At 26.9% G+C, this 22,204-nt stretch overlaps 1 long non-coding RNA gene across 4 annotated transcripts; it reads right to left on the bottom strand.

The window, feature by feature from the left end:
- Positions 1 to 893: 893 nt before the first annotated feature.
- LOC136078345 (uncharacterized) lies at positions 894 to 21,511 on the bottom strand. 4 transcript variants are annotated; one of them, XR_010637744.1, is made up of 3 exons: positions 21,406 to 21,511; positions 15,018 to 15,094; positions 894 to 1,224 (listed from the first exon to the last, which is right to left on the bottom strand). It is a non-coding gene; the product is annotated as an uncharacterized LOC136078345 (long non-coding RNA). The 4 variants fall into 4 exon arrangements; XR_010637745.1 differs by lacking the exon at positions 21,406 to 21,511 and adding an exon at positions 21,333 to 21,355; XR_010637743.1 differs by lacking the exon at positions 21,406 to 21,511 and adding an exon at positions 18,366 to 18,388.
- Positions 21,512 to 22,204: the final 693 nt, after the last annotated feature.

Below are 22,204 nucleotides of genomic sequence, written 5' to 3'. Positions count from 1 at the left end.
GTATATTCATTTAGTTTATAGCAAAAAAATAAGTTTTTAAAACTTGAGAAACGTTTTTGGCTGAAGTTACTTTGAATAATTGTTGTTAAATCTGTTCTTTTTTATATTTTTACTTTGACAATCTTATTTGTGCACTACGCATTTTATTGCGACATTTTATTATAACTTTATTACGTATATTATAACATATTTTGATATTTTTTTTAAATGGGCTATGGAATGATTGCAATAATCCTCGTCTTCTTTTCCCTGTTTAAATTATTTTTATATTTTATACTGTCAAGTTATAAAGGTTTTATCTTATGTTAAAACATTAATAAAAAAAAAAAGTAAAAATGTCTGTTGTCTAAATTCGCAATAAATTGAAATTGCAACAAAATTTTCCCGAAAATGTTGTTTACTTTACTCTTTGAGTATCAAGAATTCATATTATCTTTCAGATTGGATATATTATTCAATTTTTTAAATTTTTGGTTTCTATTTATTTTAAATGCGCCGGTGAATTTAAAAAAAAATATGGCAATCATCCAGTCATTCGTGGTAGCCGAGTTTAAGAGGCGATGGATTTAAAGAGCTGAAGGGAAAGTGTTGACACAAAACACTTTCTAAAAGAGATATAAATCATTCAAACGCCATAGTTATAAGCGGTAGCGCTTGAATATTGATAGTTATAAACGGTATTGATAGTTATGAACGAAATTGATTGTTATGAACGACATTGATTGTTATAAACGACATTGATTGTTATGAACGACATTGATTGTTATGAAGGACATTGATTTTCATGAACGACATTGATACTTATGAACGACATTGATTGTCATGAACGACATTGATTGTTATGAACGATATTGATAGTTATTAACGACATTGATAGTTATAAACGACAATGATTGTTAACATTCAAATAATTTTTATTCAACTCATTCAAAATTCAATAACAGAAATTAACAAATTGTCTGCATAGCAACATCAACGTTTACTTAACATTATCAATGTTTACTTAGAAAGATCAACAATATTTGGTTTTCAGGCAAACTCCACCACAAATCTTCCATTCATCTGATGGAAGAGGAACACCATCGCAACATATTTCTTCAGCAAAGCGGTAACATGTTTTTCCACATTCTCCGTATTCATCGTTTCTCCTTGGTTTTCCATCACAACAGCGAGAATTCACCGAAGGAATACAATCATCTCCGCATTTAATTTCGTCGGGTGTACCTAAAAAATTAGTTTTACGAATGCATGTTATTTGCTTTAATTGAATATAAAAAATAAATTTTGCATTTAATTAATCATCTAATATTTATACCATGTTTATAACAATTTTTTATTTGCTAATTTATGGGGAAAGCACTCACAAAACAAAACTTAAAAGTTTTAATGAACTTTCTAAACCTTGGATATAAAGCAATAAACTATTTAAGCAAACCAGATGTTACTGAGGTAATTACTGAGATAATGTTACTGAGATTAAGGTGACAACACAAAACAAATAAAAAAATGAAATAAACCTCCAAAATAAAAATGATTTTAAATACAGTTTACTTAAATGATTTAAATAAAAAAAAAAGCAAAAAAAAAAATTTTTTTAATTAGCATTAGGACCATAATGGCGGAAAAACTATCAAAAAATGTGTTTTTGGACTAATTTTCAAAACATAATATCTAAGGTTAGCTATCATCATATGACCTGAAATTTTGTACACTTATTCTAAACACTATTTTATTACATTTAACAGATAGATTTTTTAAATATCAATGTAAATGATGAGTTATGTATATTTTCCTCATATCTTATTTATTTTTTGACGTGTTAGAAAGATCTGACTTTTTTGATGACTCTAAAAGTTTTTCTTCTTTTTTTTTCCTTCTTTGATGACTTGCACCTCATTTGACTAATCCTTTTTTTATTTTTAGAAGTCGCTGAAATATTTGATACCTTACCATCTAAACCAAGATGTCTAAAACACTAATAACACCCTTTACACCATCATTGTATGCTAAAATAGCTGAATACGTTCCCATTTACAGTGTTGATTTAGAAACAAAAACTCTTTTTGGTACACGAGCCCAAAAAAGTCCATTAAGTGCTTCGTTAGCATTTTGTGTGTTTCCATGTAAACATTTTGATAACAATTCATCTGTTTGTAAATTTATAATTATTGGTAGAATTAAATCTTTTATCCACAGATATATGGTAGATTTGGGTTTATAATTCTTTAATTCCACGAGAACAATACTGGTGGCATGTGAAGGAATCAGAAAAATCGGTGAAGTGGAAAAGTATGGCATAAACTGCTTTCTTCATTGAATACAAGTTTCCCACATTAGATCTGATTGCAAGACCATAGAAATTTTGCATTGAGTTAATGCAGTTTTCAGCGAGTTTACCTCTGCCTGATATTGGTTTTTTGGTACCATTTTGTGGTTTGACAAGGTTTTGTAGATGTGCTCCTAACAGTTTTTGAATATGTCCAAAACATTCCAGTTTTACAGGCATAATGCCATACTATTTGTAAGGATCTGCTACTATTACACCATTAAAATAAGATGTATCCCCATCTTCTATATATTCTTTATACATCAAATTATTTTTTGTAAAGGTCTCTTAAACATAGCCACAGCTCCTACAGATTCCATACTACCCGATGAATCCTTGTGATTCAATTCACACTGGTGATCAACCAACCAACACTGATACTCTGTAGTTCCACTTTTAGATCTCCATATTTTACATCCATTGCAATGTTTGGTAAATATCTCTGCATCAATACATTTATCACTACAAACAGCAGTTACAACACCATTCAAAGAATTATAACCTCGCTTTTGCCATGAACCATCAATAGAAATTCTAACTTCTTTCATTTCAAGAGAGTTGTTTATTTTTGCATACTTTCCTCAGCAGCAATTTTGTATACTAACATGGCAGTTTTATTTAACTTATTAAAGCCATTAGGCGACAAACAAAAAAGGTTCATACAGAAGGAAAAAGTTTTCATCGACACATGACCAGCACCTATTTCTCGCAATCCCATGACAGCTCGCAGGTTGATCTCATATGGTGATTCTAGAGATGAAAGTTCTTTTTAAACAGTATCAATAGGAAACTCATTTGTGTTTAAAGAATTCTTTGACTTTGGTGAAGTTCTAAAATTTTTAGAAAAGTTACACTTTGTACACTTCCTCTCAATGACAAAATGACAAAAGCCTATGCGAGAACCAATGTTATCTTTGATTAACAAATTTCCAATAAAGCAATTGGGGCAAACAGTGTGTGCAATTAATTTCTTTAACAATAAAAAGTTAATAAGTATAAAATAGTTGACAGATTCACACTTACCTGAGCTGAACAATACATCTAACTTTCTTGAGCTAACACAAGAAATCTCCTGATCTGCAGGTTTTGATTTGAGAATATCAGATGGTTTAAAGTAATTCCATTTTCTGCTCTTCTTTCAAGTATTTTGTTTATTTGGCATTTCTTTGATTTATTTTTATATTTTTTATATATATTTATATATATATTTATATATATTTTTATATATTTATATATATTTTTATATATTTATATATATTTTTATATATTTATATATATATATATATATATATATATATATATATATATATATATATATATATATATATATATATATATATATATATATATATATATATATATATATATATATATATATATATATATATATATATATATATATATATTATAAATCCAAAGGATAAACAAACAATAACACTCCAAATCTTCCAAATCTGTTAACCATGCTGTTAACTTCCAAATCTGTTAACCTATGCTGTTAACTGTTACAAAACGCGTTAGTGGTTTAGAACAATGACTTTTAATTGAATTTCGATTCGGAAAACATAGAAGTGACATCAAGCTTACAAAGCTTGAAGACTCCAGTAAAATTAAGCTTATTTTTAGGGAGAAAATGCCCTAACAACCATGTTAAATATTTAGTATCTCCGTTGCTAAGGAAAAAAAAGATACATAGTGTTCTAATAAAATGCTCATATCTAAAGAAAGATAAATTATTTAGCTCTGAAACTTTGGCTAAACGTTCTTTGATTAATTTGACACGTATTTTATGCAAAATTGAAAAACTCAAAAAAAATTTTAGTTTCCTAGTTTTGGTGTTGTACCACTTAAAAAAAGACAACGAAGATTTTTAGTATAGCATAATTTAATTTATTTCAGATTTAACCCATTATAAACCCGTTATAATAGAGTCAAGTTGAAAATTTTACAGTCAAAGATTTAAAAATCATTATTTCAATGACAAAGTTGTATCTTTTCTTCAACCTAATGTAATATAAAATTAAACGTGAAATGATGTAGGGAAAGTTTATTTTTGATGGGAAATCTGCTTTTTATAGAAACGTATTTTTTCATAGAATATTTTTCAAAATATAAAGTTTTTTATTTTCTATAATAATATATATATATTAAAAAAAGGTTCAATGTGCTATTTAATTCCGAAACGTTTTACAAGAAGCTGTACACGGTGCATAGGAACAGGCTCTAAGAACTTGCATCACATCCCCAGAAGTTTTTTTTATTTGTTTATCATTGGAAGACCCTTATTCTAAAAATGTTAAAAAACAACTTTTTTCACCGGGGGCCAGAGGAGAAATTACGTATTTTAGGCGAGTGCTCAGTAAATTTATTGTTGTAGATAACTAAGAGCCATGTGTAATACTTGAACTTCTAGTATGTTGATACTGGTATCAAATGAGGATGACTTGCAAAATAATTAAGTAATTGGAGCTAACCAAACCCCGTCCCGACCCCTAATTGCCCCTTTCCTAGAACTACGTCTCTTAAGATCATAAAAAAAACTTTGTTCTTTTCATAAAAAAAACTGTTCATAAAAAAAACTTAATGTTCTTTTATGAATTAGATTAAATTTTATCTACAGATTTCAAATTTTATTAAAAAATCTCCTTTTTTTTAAGATTAATGACTAGTTTAAAATTTCTGCTAATTTACCCGCTGAAATAACTATGAATGGTTGTATTTTTTGATGAAAATTCACATCTGTAGATGAATTTTGATTTAGTTTAATACAACACTATAAAAATTTTGAAAAATTCTATTTAGGAACCATACGCTATGGGAGGGCTATTAGGGGTCCAATAGGGTTAGCTACAATTACTTTAGTGCCGTAAAAAAGAATTTTCTGGTCTACGTGGTTAAATTATCATTGATATTTTGCATGTCATATATCATCATATCATAAATCAAAAAATTATCTTAAAAAATTGTTCATAGGAGGTTAATATTGTACTTTTAACAAGCTACTTGCAAATTAAAAGTTACTTTAAAAATGTTTGTATTTATGAGCAATAATTGCGTCTTTTAGCGCTTCAATATAGTTTGGACTGTGCTCTCCAACTTTTTTCATTCGCTAAAACTGACTGAAATCCTGGTGAATGGATTCGGGAGCTTGTTTGGCCCGGTAACCTAAACCTAAATTCTAGTCTGTTTAATGAATAATCGTCATAGTTTATGCAAGTTTTAACTTACATAAACTGTTGTAATATTGTAATAATAAGTGTTTAATTACTATTATTATATATAATTTTTATTATCATAATATTTTATTTTAAAAAATTTTAAAATTTATTTATCAAGCCAAAAACCTCACCTTTCATGTCAACGAATTCGAAAATATGTTGCTTAACTATGTGTACCTTCATAGAAATTATATCCCCTAGATTTCTATAGCTCGTAGAAAACTGCTCTATAACTTTGACATTAGTAGAGCTTAATGGACAAAACAACCATGGACTATTTTTTTTTAAACCTCTAAGTACTTTAATGCATTTAACAGGGGGATCTCCAAGACTGGATTACTGAAAAAACTTAATGCAAGGATTGCCATCCCGACAATGCTGCCCTTGGTAGGATAATTATGTCTACAACACCTAACAGTTAAGTGTAGACTGAAAATATTCATAACCTTTATTATTGTTCTATTAATATCGCTTGTTAATAATAAGGGGTTTGAACAACATTTGTTTACATTTTTGCACTTTTAATTTTGCACCATCAGATATTCATTGGTCGTATAATCTGCACTAAGATTCTAAAGAATTATGATAAGCTTTTTGAAAGTTAGGAGATGAGGTCATGCAAAACGGACAATGGTGCTTTGATGTTGCAGTTTGTTTTCTAACCATTTGAAAAAAACTTTTAGTTCTTCAGATACTGAGTAATCTAAGGAAGAAATGTTCAGTTTCTCCAAAGTTATCCGCAGATTATGTGCAAATTATCCGCAGATAATTATAAGCAGATTATTCGCAGATTATGGTATTTTTTGTTTAATGAAGGAAAAAATGGCTTGTATAATAGCTTTTTGTTCACTTGTACCAATCACATTCACTTGAATCTTTGAAATCTTTATATGCATTACGTCACGGTTTCTAAATTAATTTGGGATTTTTTTATTTTCGAACTCTGGTTTTAAGGTGATTGATAGAGTAACTTTAAGGAATCTCTCCCCTACATCTACACCTAATTTGATATCAACATCATTTGTTTCTTGATGACTGTGATGAAGCATTATTGGTTTAAGCTTTATAGCGTCATTTGCAATATCTTTTTTTAACAACTACACATGCATAAAAAATCAAAACGAGTCATAAAGTTTGCTATCTAGTTACCTTAAAAATGTAGGTAATAAATTACTTCCCTTTTTGTTTTCATTTACTCCTGGTAAAAATGGAAATTTATCACTATTGAATAATTTTTCAATCAGCTTGTTGTTCACCTTTAGTTTAATATGGAAACCAGGTTCCACACTTTTTTTCCCTCCTTCACTCATAAAAAAGTGTGCAACTTCAATCATAATGCAATTACTAAGGAGACATGACAAAATTGTTTAAAAAATTGGCTTTGTTAGTTAATTATTAATTATAAAAATAAAGTTAATTATTAGGAAAAAAAAAAAAGCATCAAAACCTGACCTGGCTTGAGTTGAAGTTCGTTCAATTTATCCAAATAAAAGAACCTTTTTTTTAACCTCAATCTTTCCGACAAAATCAATAAGTTGCTTTGAACCAAAAGTTTTCAAAGCTAAAGTGTTCCCTGATTTGTTTATGCCCAAAGCTTTGATAGAACTGGACAGAACTTTTCCTTGCGTTGTTGGAGATGTTAATCTTACAAAGACCGTCAAATTCTTTTGTTTTTCTAACTTCTTACAGAGAATACCTTCTCACACTTAAACATACCAATCTGGACAAATAAGTCGTTTTGCATGTTTATTTAAAACGCCTTCAGAGCCTTTTTAAACAGGTTTTTCTAAAACGCGTTTATTCATAGGAGCCAATATCTTTTCCATTTTGGATTTGTGCCCATTTTCACATAAAAAACATTTATATTTTCTAACTCTGATAACTCTGATATTGGGATCCAAAATTTGATCGAATATGTCTAGTAACTATAATTGCCATAATAACGTAACTAAATTTTAACTTAAGTACATTATTTATAAATATGTATAATTTACCTTCATACGGTCGTATAGTAAAATATGGGTCAGTCCTAGCAAGCTTTTTTTCTACATTTTGACTAATGCATGGTAGTAAGGTCTGATTTATTAACTAAATAATTTTTCAAAATATAGCTTTGATAGGGTTTGAATAATCTTTTTTTTTTTAATTAATTTATATAAGTTTTTTCATCATTATTTATAGGTCTTAAATCCTTGTCTTTCCTGAAACAGCACATACAAAACATTTTAACAAAGTCAACGTGTTCTTTCGCATGATTAGGCATTTTAAATGAATGTTTCAAATAAAAACATCTGATATGCAGTTATAATATAGGCATGATACATTGAGCTCCTCCCACCTCAACTCCTCCCACCTCCGTAAGATATAGTTCCTAAATGAAACTATTTAAAATCTTATTTTGTGTTGTACTAAACTAAATCAAAATTCATCGACAGATGTAAAATTTCATCAAAAAAAAAAGCCTTGTTTAAAAATTACAACCTTTCAAAGTTATTTCAGGGGGTAATCAGATTTCAGGAGGGTAATCAGATTTTTTAACTTTTTATAGTCATAAAGCTTAAACGAAATTTTTTGATGAAATTTGAAATCTGTTGATAAATTTTGATCTAACTTATAACAGAAATTAAATTTATGATTTTAGGAGACGCAGTTTTAGGAAAGAGTCAGTTAGGGATTGGGACGGGGTTGAGTCAGAGTTGTTAGTCCTTGGGCTTGGCCTCGTCCTTGGCCTTCTAACTTTTGGCCTTGTTAACAACTCTAGGTTGAGTTAGTTTTAATTACGTAAACATTTTGCAAGTCACCCTCATCAGATACCAGAATCAATATAGTAGAAATTTGAGTAGGTCACATGACTTAGTTACCTATATATACGTAATTTTTCCACAGGCCCCTGTTGAAAAAAGTTATTTTTTACATTTTTGGAACAACGAAGAGTCTTCTAATGACATAGAAAAAATTTCCGGGGATATGTTGCAAGGTCTTAAAGCATGTTCCTATGCACCGTGCGGATTTGACCAGACTTTTTGAATCAAATTTGTTACCTTTATGAGAATGTGAAAATAATTAAAATGAAGCATAAAACCAATTTATGTAAAAAAACTAACAAAAAGAACAATAAATCTATTTATTATCCAATGCTGGAACCACTAAATCTACATTTCATTTTGTTTTAGTAGGTGTAAAAGATGTAAAATCATCCACTGTTTGAACTTTCTCCATTGTTTTTTGTCAAAAGTTCACCTTGAACTCTTTCATTGTTTCTTTTAGATTTGGGGATACCGTTATCATGAATTTATTGTTTATTTCTTTTAGATTTTTTAGTAATATTTAGCAATTTTGACTTTACATGTTGTTTCTTATAATTATTAAAACAATTATCAATTGTAGTACAAGATAACGCTCTGTTTGATGCAATGTTATCAGTTCTGCGTAATGTTTCATCATGTTTCCATATCTCTTTACCACCACTATAATAAATGTTTGCCATATTTGAATAAATGTTCTTGTTTATTTTCGTAAAATAGTGTTAAACATTAGAAATTATACCCCAACTGCTGAAACATTGGTTTAAAGAAATCAACAACCTATCAGTTTCAACTAATAAAGCTTTTTGCAATCATGTTAGCCTGTGTTTTTACTTTTATCAATCAATGTTGATTTTGGTACATTGAATCTGAATGCATGTTTTCTTTATAGTGTTCCTCTATAATGTTCTCAATAATGTTTCAAAACATTTTCAACGTCTTTTTTGTTGTAGTTTGTTATTTTTTTGATCGCGATATTTTTTTGAAATTTATATTAGTTTTCAAGAGTAATATTAGTATAATAACAGAGAGAATGAATTAAAAATATTTAAAAATATTTATGAAAATAAAAAGGAAATTAAAGAAGAAATATTTCCGTAGATTATTCTTTTGTTAATAACTGACCGAGATAAACACCTATTGTTTATTTTCATTTTTATGTTATTTATCGTCCCAATGTCGAAAAGGCCATTAGAGTCAAGGAGGCTAGTTTAATACGGTTTCAACCCTGTCTCAACTCTTTAACTCTAATAAAAACCTTAACAAACAAGACCCTGCGCAAAAAAATAGGCCGAGTGCGGTACTACCGGGATCCCAGCTAGCGCACTTACGTTGGACCAACATATGTAAATGCATCACAAACGTCAACTGTTTTTTCCGATGCAAATACAACGTTGAACCAATATTAGTTTTATTGTATTTATATTAAATAACGACGTGATTAAAAATAGTTGCGAAATTGGTCCAACGTATGTAAAAACATCGCAAAAGCTGTATGTTTTTCCGATCTAAACCCAACGTTGATCCAATGTATAGGAATCAACGTTGATCTAATTTATAGGCATCAACGTTGACTAAATGTGTATAAACCCACATTAATTTAATGTGTATGGGTTAACGTTGATCCAGCTTTTATAACCCAACTTTAATCCAACATGTATGAATTAACTTTGGATTTTATACATTGGATCAACGTTGATCCATATACATTTAAAAAACGTTGAATTATATACAGAAGATCGACGGTGTGTTTGCATCAAGAAAGTCAGATATTCGTTGTATATTTGTATAACTTATAAGAATTAATTTTCATTCAAACATTTTAGTTGATTGTGAAAACATAATTTGCTAATATATTTTTCTCTTTCTTCGCGAAGCGAGTTTTGTCGCTCTTTAGTGAGCTGAACTCGTCTTTGCGGGCCTTGGTAATGTGGCTTCTCTATGAAAACTAGCCGAAGGAAGATAAACCACAATACCATTAGCAATTATGACTAAGTTTATACTACTAAATTATTTACGTTATCTAATTAATAGTATGAACTGGACATTCTAACATCCAGTGCAATTATCTATCCGCTTTCTCTATGGTATATTTCTAACTCAACTTCTTTCAACTTTCACTGTAACTTTCTTCATTCTACGTAAAATCACTTACTAGTGAGCTGAACTTTTCTTTGCTGGCTCGGGCATATAGCCTCTCTATGGCAATTAGCCGGAGGAGGATAAACCACAATACCCATCACCACTGATGATTATGTTTATACGATTAACTAGTTAAACTAATTAACAGTATGAATCGCACATTCTAACATCAAGTAACATCAAGTGCAATATCTGTCCGCTTTCTCTATGCTACATTTCTAACTCAATTTTTTCTGACTATTACTCTAAATTACTTCGTTCTTCCTAGACTCTCGTTCTCTTGGTCAGCGAAGCGGGCGATGAAGCTCTTTAATGAGCTGAACTTGTCTTCGCGAGTTTAGGTATGTGGCCTATAAATGGCAAATAGCCGGAGAAGAATAAATCACAATACCCATTACCTATATTGATTTATTAAAATGGATAAAATATATATGTATTAGTACATATATACAACTATATATGCGTATAAATATATAATATGTAATGTGCATATATATACTAAAAAATGGAACAAATAAATTTAATTCCGATAAAAATTAAATATAAAGTTGTGTAAACCTAAAATATAAAGTTAAATCGACTTAAAATACAACGTTTTGCCAACGTAAAATACAACTTTGTACCAACGTTAAATAAAACGTTGAATCAACATAAAATATTACACAATGCCGACTTAAAATACAACGTTAGGCCAACGTTGTTTTTTAGTTGTTGGCGACGTCGCATTTGTAACCAAAATGATATAAAAACAATGTTGGTGGTCGATGTCAGGCCAACGCAACGCGCAAGATTATTTAAACGTTTTATCAACGTATGTGTGCTAGCTGAGATGTGTTCACTTAATGCAACAAATAATTTTCACTTCTTGCCACACGTAATTAAAAGAATATTAACCTTTTTAGTTTTTCTCAAACAACTTCCTTATATTACCACATAATAAGATAACAACATAACCATTAAATTCAAAACAAAAACTATTAAATTATATTATTTAACTCTTCAAAACTAGTATATTATGAAAAATTCAGGCAGTTTTAAATTAGCAAATTTTAGTTATTTCAAATTGATGTACCAAAAAACCTTTTTACTCTCATAATGATGTCATTAAATTAATCTTTTTTACATGTTCTAATAGTGGTGGTTCTACTTTATGTCGATCTGTTTTTACATAATGATATTTCGTAATACTTTACGTTTAAATAAAAGTTATGTATAAGTGACCGACTGAAAACAGTGACCAAAAAGATATTAACCTAACCTAGTTATTTATATAAAAATAGTTATCTTAATATAATATATGCAGGTAATGTTCAATGCCGTTAGTTATTTAGTTAGTTGCAATTTTGTAAAATAGACTATAGGCCGGGTGAATGAATTTAAGCAATTGCTTTTACTTAGTAATTGGTCAGCTTTACGCGAACAAAAGCTGTACCAGTTTTACTCAAATTTTTATTCGCGTAAAGTTATGCAATTTTCTCAGTAATTGCTCAGCTTTACGTGAATAAAAACATAAGCACAACTGCTAAAGCTTTTATTCACGTAAAGTTGACCAAATAATGAGTAAAAGCAATTGGACATTTTTATTTACCCGGTCTTTTGCCTAAACAGTGCGCGTCATAATATTATTTTTACACTTAATGTTGAATGTTTAGCGTTTTCTGTAAATTTTGTAAAAATGACTACGGGTAAACTAAAATACGGGTTGTTGTTATTCTATTTCAAACCGACTTTTTCTATACTTTTTCCTTATATATACATACATATATATATGTATATATATATATATATATATATATATATATATATATATATATATATATATATATATATATATGTATATATATATATATATATATATATATATATATATATATATATATATATATATATATATATATATATATATATATATATATATATATATATATATATATATATATATATATATATATATATATATATATATATATATATATATATATATATGGTCCCTGCCAGACGTTTAAACCAGACGTTTAAAACACCCAACATTTTTGCCCAAAATTAAACATGCGGGGACCCTAAAAATTATATATATATATATTTTTGCTCAAACTTATTTTCATATAAATGGTAAATTTATAAATCGATTCGCGAGTTTAATTTCAAAAATTGATAAAATTTGTAACACCCTAATATATATATATATATATATATATATATATATATATATATATATATATATATATATATATATATATATATATATATATGTATATATATATATATATATGTAAATTATGTTAGTGTATTTTACAAATAGAGTGCTCAATGTTCTTAAAGAACAGGGCAATAATTAATTAGTAAAAAACACTTATCTAACTTTTATCTTCGACTTGAAGTTTCACCATTGCTGGATCATCAGGAAGAGTTACTAAATCTCAAAAAAATTCAATTTATAGAAAAAAATATTTTACAGGAAGTTATAAGATATTATAAAAAATTTTTAATTACTATATTTTTTTGTTAACGGGAAGTTACAGAAAGTAATTATGAAATAATTTTCTTTGGAATGGGGATAGTTTAATTTGGTCATTTGTTTTTATAATTTTTTAAGAGGTATTTATTTTCGTGCCTACATTTAGAAATTAATTCAGATTTTTTATTTAATAAATTTTCTTGATTTAAATGAGTAAATATTTCAAACTTTTCTTGCAAACATAGCATACATTTTTTGGAAATGTTATTATAGGCAGGGGCAGATTTTAGAATAGACCATTGTAAATTAAAATTTTTTTTTTTTCTTTTAAATCCCAAATATATTTTGACAGCATAGTCTCTTTTGAATATTTTTTGTGTTTAAACGATTATTTGTGGTTGGCATAACGTTTTTTCCATTCCCCTCGGTTAAGCCAATATATTGTTTATCAGGGTTGTTTTGTGAGGAAACAATGCACTTGTAAATTACATTTTTCGAAAGGCATTTTCTATTTAGAGGGCAATCTATTTTTTGTTTACAATTACAATAATCAGTGTTTTTTTCTTTTATATGTTCATTTTTATTAATTAACGCGTAGTTGTGGCCTTTTATAATTCTTTCTAAATTTTTTGTACAACTATAACTTACTTTAATGGTATTTCTGTTAAAAATCTTATGTAATTTATTAGACGGAGGAAAATGTTTGTCTACTAATTTTAGAAAAATTTTACCTATATTTGTTGAAACATTTTTGCTGTACGCTTTTTTGCAATTTTCTTTTCAAATTTTAGCTCGAAATTTTGAAAGCCACTTTTTTTAAGGGCATCTTCATAAATGCGTTTTGAGGAGTTAAAAATATTTTCATTAGAAGAGTTTTGGTTTAGCCTATTGTTAATTGAAATTGGAATTTGTTTTAGAACTTGAGGGGGATGGTTCGAATTTACATTAATATACAATAATTCGTCATTAGGTTTTTTGTAGGGCTTATAGGAACTTTCTGAGAGGTTAAATGTGACATCAAGAAAATTCACTATTTTTAAATTTATATTTATTTCAATTAGGAAGCCAATATTTTTAAAAACTTTAATAATATCTTTTTTAATTTTATCGAGTTGTGGCCCTGATTTTTTATGCATTATTATTAAACCGTCGTCGCGATAAAGACCTAATTGATTAATTTGGATTATTTTAGCTAGGGTATTTAAAATATATAAACCTACAAATTCGCAAATTTCTGCTCCGTCGTAACTTCCCATTGTTACATCAAAGCATTCGTGCGTGGTTTTTTTCTTCCACGTTTCCTTATCAAAATAGAGTAAATTTTTTCTGCAGTGCTTAATTATACGGATAGTGTTCTTAGTAATTTCTAAATGGGATTTTCCAAATTTATATAATATATTTATATAATATATTTTCCAATATATACATATATATATACATATAATACATATATACATATATATACATATATAATTTATATAATATATTTTCCAATATATATACATATATATATATATATATATATATATATACATATATATATATATATATATATATATATATATACACATATATATATATATATATATATATATATATATATATATATATATATTTTTTTTTTTTTTTTTTTTTTTTTAAAGTTATATTGGAAGGTCTGCAATTTAATTGACTATTTACAGCATATTTTTTACTTGTTTCAGTTTATTTATGTCATATTATTTTGTCTTTAATTTTTAGGGGTGTGACAGACACAAATGCAACAATTTAATGAATCAGGGAGGTTTAAACTTTAAAAATTATTAGCAACATTACGAAAATGTGATAATACTTGGAGGTTGGCTGCTAGAGAAGATTTAACTATGTTTACAATGCGTTTTTGCACTTTGTCTAAAAGAGAAAGCGTATCATTAGAAGATCCGCTTAGATGTCAGAATATCTTCCACCTTAGATGTCAGAATATCTGGAAGATTGTTAATGTTACAATTACAATTACAGCATTGGTAAACATACAAAATAATAATAACAAATTTTCAAAATTAAAAAAAAGTAATAAGTATAATACTTACATTGGCTTTCAACATAATAAATAGCCATTATTACAAAAATGAGAAACAAAACGAACTTCATTTTTTTTAGTATAGTTCTATAAAAGAAGATATTTATGTATATTTATATACATTTATACATATGCATATATATATACATATATATATATATATATATATATATATATATATATATATATATATATATATATATATATATATATATATATATATATATATATATATATATATATATATATATTGCCCTTCCCCACACCCCTAATGAAGGAGGGGGCAACACTTTTACGGAACCCTTTTGAAAATTTAGGAGTTTTAAATTTTGTACAAATTTAAGGAGCTTTTTTTTCCGGTAATATCTGATGGAAAATTTTTTGAGATTTCGGGGCCCTAATATCTATCTATATATATTCTGATATATATATATATATATATATATATATATATAATATATATATATATATATATATATATATATATTTATATATATATATATATAGATAGAAGATATTTATATATATATATATATATATATATATATATATATATATATATATATATATATATATATATATATATATATATATATATATATATATATATATATATATATATATATATATATATATATTATATATATTGTTTATTTATGTAAAGTATTTTACATAGTTATTGTTTCTTAATATACTCCTAGCAAAAGTACATGAAGAAACACATAAAAATAATAACGATTTACGGTATTTTTTGTTTCAGTATTTTAGAAAACATGGAACATGGAGCCAAAATATTTATTTGACAATAAGGATGCTTTGCAAAGAGTTTCAATAATTGGAGCTTGAAGAAAAAGAAAAAGCTTGTGCAAAATATCCTTTTTTCACATTAGGACGGGTGAATAAAAATGAGCAATTGCTTTTACTTAGTAATTGGTCAGCTTTACGTGATTATAAAAATTGCCATCGCAAGTATCAAAAAACCGATTGGTTTTTGATCGGTATTTGGAGTCAGGGGGCGTCAATCCAAATTGTTGTCCTCGAAGTTAAAAACTCTCTGTTCTGGTGTTTTTTTACGTTTTTTTTATTATAATAGCGAAGAAGTATGCTACATTACAACATTTAATTAAGAATTATGCTATCATACTTTTTTTTCGCGATTTTTGTACAGTTAACTCTCGATATCTCGACTACTCGATATCTTGAACTTTTGTGTATCTCGAACATTATTTCTGGTTCCTTGCACACTTGTTTGAGCCAAAATCCTCTTGATATCTCGTACTCAAGATATTTCAAACTTTTTTTCCGGCTCTCTTAGAGTTCGAGATATTTAGAGTCAGCTGTATAAAAAATTTTCATTTTTAAATGAAAAAAACTAAACTTAAAAGAGAACACTCAATCAACTTTTTAGGTATAATTCTTAATGATAGTGTTAGCTGGAGTCATATCAAAAAAGCGGAAAAAAAATATTTAAAATTATTGGAATTATGTTTAAGTCAAAGGATCTTCCTAATACAACTTGTTTAAAAAATATTTATTTTACTTTTATTCACAGCTGCATCAATTACTGTAACATAATATGAGCGAGTACTTATCCAACAAATTTAAATGTAATTTACATAAAACAAAAACATGCATGTCGCTTGATATTAAATGCAAACAGGTACACCACTGCCAAACCTCTACTAAGAGAACTTGGGGTGCTTAATGTCTTCCAAGTAAATATTCTTAACATACTACTTTTTATGTTTAAATTAAAGAATATATTATTTACAAACACTTTCCAATATCAATTTATTTCTGTAAACCACAAATACCAAACTAAATACTCAATTAGTAAATTTGTTATACCTAAATCTTTATTAAAACAAGCTCACTTCTCAATATCTTACCGTGGGGCACGATAGTGGAACTCGTCTTCCACGATTGTGGAACTCGATTCTAACAAGTATGACTGTGACTGTGACAAAAAAACAACACATACTCAATTTTGATTATAAACAATTACTACCTGTATTTTAATTCAATATGTATGGATTTTAAAGCTATGTTATTATATTGACGTAAAAATATAATAATAATAATAAAATAATAAAAAAATAAAAATGAAAAAGTTTATTCATGTGCATTACAAGATTATACTAGATTTATAACAACGGGGCTGGATGATAAGACCATGTCTTTTGTATGCTCCAGTCGGAATTTTTTTTTAATTTAATATTGTTATGTTGTAAAACATCGTAAAACTTATTTCAAAGGACGAAATAAATAAATAAAATAAAATAAATAAACAAAATCTTAAATAACAAATAATTTTTTTTTCCGGTCATTTTTGGTGCATTTTTGCCTGGCAACTCGCCATTGTTTTTAGTTTCATTGTTTTCAGTTTCGTTTGAAAAACCGAAAATAAAAATATTTTCTTACTGAAGAAAACTTAAATCTTAAAATCTCTAAAATATTTTATTTTTAAATATTTAAAAAAAAATTTACAAAATATTTATGTGATCCTTTTGTTTTGCTCAGCCAAAATTAAATTATGAAAATTTATATAAAGATAAAATTAAAAGATTGTAAAACCAAGTGAATACCATAGTAAGTGTAACCATAAATCATATAATGGTTTTTAAACTTGAAATTTACAATTTAAAAAAATGTTGATTTTATAACAGAGAATTATGGTAAAATTTTAGTCGAACTTGTTGAAGCGAAGCTTGAAGTCAATAAAACTTCAGAAATTTCGAAAAATAAATTGATTAAACAGGGTTGAGGAATCGTTAAGTGAAAGCTTGAACGGCTCTTAACAAGTATCCAAAGTATACTGAAAACAAAACTTAAATACATGGCAATTTTAAAAAGCGAAAAATGCAAATAACCATTAGTTATACAATTGTCGTTAAAAAACTATTGAAATCTAAACACCTTTGATAAATACATCAAATTGAAAATCTGGAATTAACGCCTTTTCATATACAAAGATTTTTGTAAAATATCAAACAAATTACGATAAATGTCATCCATTAACGCTAAAGACAAAGAGGTATATATATATATATATATATATATATATATATATATATATATATATATATATATATATATATATATATATATATATATATATATATATATATATATATATACATAAGTTTTTTATTACAAATATATAACAAAAAACGCTTTAAAAACTTATTTATCTAAGTACAAAATTGAAACAAAAAAAATGATTTCAATTCATTTTTCAGAGTTTAACTCTTTATTAGACGACAAATCGGATCCAGTTATATTCAACAACATAAAGCATCTGATAAGGGATTCTTAACATAAAAGAATAAAAATTAAAACAATCAAAATGTTTCCTGACCTTAACATTTTTGTCCAAAACTTCTTCCGGTTTGATGCTGAGAAGGCAAACGAGAGTATTTGTGCAAGAAAGAAATGAACTTATATGTGGATATATTCTCTTTAAAACAAGTTAGAAAGTGATTCAAGTGTGTTTACTTCAATACACAGGTTTAACTAAAAAATAAGTCAACCACTGTGGTTTTAAATCATTGCATATTGATCACATGGTCAAGAAAATATTTACCAAATCTGATAATACCGGTTGTAATCACGGAAATCTTTCAGCTGAAGCAATGTAGTTTCAATGTACAGTGTATGCCAAGAGAGATATATAAAACTGGTTAGATATGTTTATTTTGAACCCTGCTGTGGAAAAGATCAATGTGAAAGGGATAATACAAATGCAAAGATAGTCTAAAGGAGTTACGTTGATTTTGGTAATAACTTTTTGACAACTGAAAAACAGGGCGTTGTAGTTTTGGCACTAAAGATATATAAGGAACTAACTATATAAGTAACTTTAACTAGCAAATATAACATTATAATAACTGGAACAAAGATAAAAACATTATTAATTATCACGCTTTTAAATTTGATGAATAAAGCACAAAGGTGTGGTTATTTTAATATTGGTGAAAATCTTGGGTGAGTTGTTACCATAGCAAAACAGGTAGGTAGAGAAACTAGACAATTATGTTCATATAAATTTTACTCTGAAAGGTTCTTGTCTTTTAAAGCAATGCTGAGTTAAAAGAACACATTCTATACGGTCTTATAAAATTTTAATAATTAAAGTTTTAAATTTTCTTACGTTAATGGATAGAGCTCGTAGATCATTTGTTCAGAAAATAAAAATTACGTTACAACAAACTATGTCAACTTTTTCATTCTTTGTCAATGTTTCTGTAGAACAAAAATTACTATATTAAATAAAAATTTTCGTATGTCACGACACACATAAAACAGTATTGTTACAATAAACTCGGTTGCCCGTAGACAAAACACGTCTTTTTAAAAATATTTTCACAATTTCTTGCACCCGTGGTTTAGCGGTTAAAGTTTTTTCAGAACTGGAGGTCCGTGGTTTGTAATTGGTTTTGGCCATAAATGCATTATTGGTAAAGAAAGAGGCGTGAACTACCTGGTTAAATGCTATTCCATGGTGCCCTGTGATAAGACTGTCAGGATTTCTTGGAGCAACTAAATGACTGATTTAAAAAATGAAAGAAGTACACTTAATAAAATCGATGACCCTCAATCCTATTATAGACTCGATGGCCTTTGGGACTTAGTCAACTCTGTTTACTTTATCGCGACGACTCTGGTAAGGCATTCCTAGTACAAAGTACTTTTAAATTTTCTACTCAACATAAAACACTGATGTATAGAACAAGTATAATTACTACCCAAAAGATAAATCATTATTTTCAAACATGACATTATTTCTAATCTACACTTTACAGTTAAAATCAAAGTATCTAACTTCAATTTACGTAGATAATAAAGTATTTTTTATTTTTAAAAAAAGGTATTGAAGTTGATGATAATATTTATCACCAAACTTTGTTATCAGCATAAAAGTTAATTTTATAAACTTTTATATTAGATCAAACATGCAACTTCTGATTCTTAACTCATTCTATAAAAAAGTGAAATTTATTTGTTTACAATAGCACAGCAAAATTGCATTTCTTATTAAGAAACATTTTTTTTCAAGCAAAAAATATATTTCTTATTTTAAGAAATAAATTTCTCACCCGCAATTTATTTGTCAAAATAAGAAATATGTTTCTTGTTTTAATTACCAAATTCCTCGCAATTTATTTCTTAAAACAAGAAAAATATTTATTTCTTAAAAAAAGAAATATTTTTCTTGTTTTAAAAAATAAATTTACGATTTTGCTATGAGGTCATTCAGATTATTTCAATAGTTATACAATTGATATTTTTGTTGATTAACTAACCTGAAAAAAAAAAAGGTACACTGGTAGAACTAAAAACAGAAATCGCAAATACAATATGGTAAACAAAAACAAAAAAGATTATGGCGAAAGCGATAACTATTATTAGACTAGTTACAACAAAGATGTTGATCAAAATAAAAAATTGTTGCCAACCGGTTGGCAACGTTTTTTTTAACAAGGTTGCAGGCTTGAGGTTTCTTTTAAAAGGGTTTTTTAATTAATAAATAAATCTAAGTTAAATCTTTTATGTTTATGCAATTTTCATGTTTAATGTAATTTTCATTTTTTATGTAACTTTTATGTTTATCTCATTGTCATGAAAACCGTTTGTTATTGTTATTCATTCGCTATTCATGTTTATGTAATTTTCAAGCTTGTATAATTTTCAAGTTTTATGTAATTTTTCCTGATTACGTAATTTTTAAGCATTGTTTAAATTTTTAAGCATGTTTTAAAAAAAAATTAAACTAGATGAGTTTTACTAAATGTAAAAAAATTACACAAATTCTAAATTACATTGTTTATAAAGGTTTCATCAATTTTTAGGTAATTACATTTGAGAATAATGTTCATCGCATGAATAAGTTACAATGGAAAAATACTTTTTGTTGGCCAGTTATTCCCAAGGAGATAATTTATTAACCTGGTGAGAAATATCTACTTTGCTACCTTTCTAGTCAATAGTATCCGCATATATTCGAAGTTTTTATCTGATTAAACAGTTATCCGAAGATAACAATAAGACAGTTTACAATTCTTTTAGAAACTTATTGCAACAGAGTAAATATATGTGTAATGCATGAGGGTTTTTTTTGTTAGTAAATTTACAGTTACGATGCATGAATATAACATCTGAATTGATATTTAAAATTTTATTAAAAACACTTGCAACTATTTTTCAACTTTTTAATGAAGCTGTTATTCGAAAAAGTTTGAAGCCAATTTACATAAGATTTATATAAGAGTTTGATAATTAAATGTAATAAAAAATATTAACAATTTTGCCTTCAGAGACTACCTACCTTTAGAGACTATCTATCTTGTGAAAATTGTTTATCAAGCAAAATTTTTGTCTCGTAATAAAATTGTACCTACCTTATTAAAAAATATATCTTTGTTTCATAACGAAAATTAAAAGTGTTTAATCTTGATTAGCAAAGTAATATTTATTGTTTTTTGGGGAATAAAAGAGAGAGCAAAGTGCATGTAAACAGAAGCTACATGTAACAATAGGTTCTTAAACCCTAAAATCACGCGGTGTCAACATTTTGTTTTGAAAAAGATAATATTTGCATATAAGCTCTCGGTTTATCTATAACATCAATTATAAGACTGTTTTTATTACAAAATTATCTTGATTTGTATTCAATATCAAAGTAGAATTTAATATATATATATATATATATATATATATATATATATATATATATATATATATATATATATATATATATATGTATATGTATATTATATATATATATAAACTAATTTAAAACATTAGATAATACGAATTCTCTCAGTACTAAATAATTTATTTGAAATTTTCGCCGGATTATAGGCACCGGCATCATCAGCATATAATATAATATAATTGCAGAAATAGACACATCCCGAATTTCAATGATGTAATGTTACGGCTATCTAAAAAGGCGAACCATGACAAAATATAAAATTTCAAAATAAAACATTTTAACATTTTCTGTTTTTTATTTGCTACAAAAATGTTTTTTGTTATAAAAATATATAAAACATGATGTTTTATATATTTTTTTATTTATTGTTATTAATTTTAATAATGACTTTTTTTCTTTATTTAAAAAAAGAATTTAAAAAATATGGATGTAAGTCTTGGAGTTGCAGAAGAGGAGGTTTATATTGGTTCAACTAAAACTTG

This window comes from Hydra vulgaris, chromosome 03, assembly GCF_038396675.1.
Source record: "Hydra vulgaris chromosome 03, alternate assembly HydraT2T_AEP".
Taxonomy (NCBI): domain Eukaryota; kingdom Metazoa; phylum Cnidaria; class Hydrozoa; order Anthoathecata; family Hydridae; genus Hydra; species Hydra vulgaris.
The sequence above is the reverse complement of the archived record's forward strand: the minus strand, read 5'-3'. Positions and strand labels throughout refer to the sequence as shown.